Consider the following 2,500-nt stretch of genomic DNA (forward strand, 5'->3'; position numbering starts at 1 on the left):
ATGAGAAATTTTCCAAAGATCAGGGAAGGTATTTGTTACAATTGAGGTGTTAATTATCATAGTTAAGTAAAAGACAATTATTGGCAGCGAATCCTTTATGAAACGATACTGAATGCCATCAGAGCCATAGGAATTGGTCTGTTTTAGGGATTTTATTGTCAATATCACAGTATCACAATCCACAGCTTTCGGCCAAAATATGCCATTTGCATTTTCATAATCAAAATTAAGTCCATTAATGTTTTCATTATCATTTGCATTAAGATTCTCTTGTGTTTTTTCGTACACGTGTCTACCAATATTTGCAAAGAAGACATTGAATTCTTCTGCTCTCTTCTTTGAGTCTTCCTTATTATATGACTGACGGGAATTTTGATTTGCACCTGGAATCATTTTCTTAACGGTTTTCCATGTAGCAGTAATATCATTTTTATTACATTGAAATTCACTTTTAAAGTATCGTTTTTTAATTTGATTTATAAGAGATCTCACACGTCTCTTTGCCTCTTTGTATTGCTCTCTTAGAGCAAGAGGGATTGCACTTAATATTTTTCTTCATTGTGTCTCTGGCTGTCATTGAAACTTATTTCATCATCTATCCATGGACCTGAGGGTCTTGTTATTTTCCTTGTCACAGTTGGTGCACAGATGTTTATACATTTTAGGAAAACGTCATTTAGAGTTTGTACTTGTATATTGACAACATCTGTATGCAATATTTTGTGAAGTGTAGGAGCCTCATTTAGGAGTAGATTGCAAAAGTTTTCTCGATTGTAGTTCTTCAGGCACCTAAATGTTTGAAATACTGGTTGTCTTTTTTTTTTAATATTTAATGCTGCAGCTATCAATTCGTGATCTGCAACAGAGTTAGGAGTGATTTCTACGTCCGTTATGATTTCAGGTTTGTTGGTAATCATAAGGTCTATGAGTGTTGCAGATGAAATGGTTTGTTTACCATTTGCGTTAAATGTAAATTCTTAATTATCTTACAATTTTGTTGTCTGGGCCAATAAATTATCATTAAAATCTCCTACAATTATAAGAGGCTTGTTGCGTAGGCAAATGCTTCGGAAAATATCCGAGATGTATGCAAAAGAAGGAGCGTGGGCATGAGGATGGCGATAGATACAGCCGACAATTAGAGATAGCAATTTTTTGCACTGGATTTTAATCCATAAATCTTCAACGCCATCTATTGCTTCAGCACCTGTGCTAAGCTCACTAGACTTTAGGTCGTCTCTTACATAGACACACACTCCTCCCCCGCGTCCATGATCTTTGCGATAAATAGTATACTGAGGAATGCTCACCAGAGAATCACTTATGCAAGGGAGAAGCCATGTCTCACTTATGCAGAGCACATCAATATGATTTTCTTTTATCAATATTTCTATTTCTTCCTTATTAGCAAGTAATGATTGCGCATTTATATGTGCAAGTTTTATAAGGTCCTTAATCAATTCAAGTGAATGACTATCGGCTCCTCCTTCTTGGCCCATATCCTATTTGTCATAAAAGTTGCAGAGTTTACTCTTATGTCCATATGAGTGGCAGGATGGACATTTCACCTTATGGTCGAACCTACATTGAGACTGTCGGTGATTAAATTCCCCACAGTTATAGCATCCGCTTCTCTGATACCCATGGCGTTGCCTAGTCATTTCTGATGGTATTCTATTCCATCTAGAATTACTATTGCGATTGTGGTTATTGTCCCAAGAATTTCTTTGAGAGGTTTGCCTTTTTATACCATGATGATGTAAAGTGTTTTCATATGCCCTAGGTTCCTTATGTCTGTCTGTCATTGTTACGCTTAGCTGAATTCAGGGGATTCGCTTGTCGTCTGTTTGTCATGCAAGGACTCGGGTAATTTAAAATATGGACATTGTTTACTAATGATTTTCAACAACCTAACTACACCATGTCTATTCAAAAATATACCTTCATCATAATTTTCCATTTTAAAACACATTTCATTTACATCACCAGTACCAAATCTAAAGTTGAGTTATGTAGAGATGATTTTGATTCCATTATTTGAGCTCCATTCCTTTGATTTAGTATTGTATTGACTGATCCTATCATCAAGATCGTCTAAACCTAGAGTTGGTATCAGTTCACATACAAATATCTCCATGGTTTCATTCTTCTTTTTCAAGTCTAAAATTAGAGATCCTAATCCATCCAGAATATTATCAGCACTCACATCCTCCATCAGTTCGTGGATCCCGCAATAAAGAATACTTCTGGTTGATCCAGTACCGCACGAGGTCCATGGTAGCTCCTTGGATGGTCCTGATGGAGCAGTAAGTCGCGAGATCCGAAGCCTTGACGTCACTCAAGTTGGCGTCACCAAGGAGCAGCGATTTCACGGGCTGTCGAAGGGGGGACTCGGGCATTTCAGAATCTGTAGAGGCGGGGTTGTGTTGCCCACTGCTCACTTTCTCCTCTAGGGTGGAAACACGATCGTTCAGCCTGTTGATTGTTACATAGGCGCTTT

The sequence above is a fragment of the Penaeus monodon genome, unplaced genomic scaffold, assembly GCF_015228065.2.
Source record: "Penaeus monodon isolate SGIC_2016 unplaced genomic scaffold, NSTDA_Pmon_1 PmonScaffold_121, whole genome shotgun sequence".
Lineage (NCBI taxonomy): Eukaryota > Metazoa > Arthropoda > Malacostraca > Decapoda > Penaeidae > Penaeus > Penaeus monodon.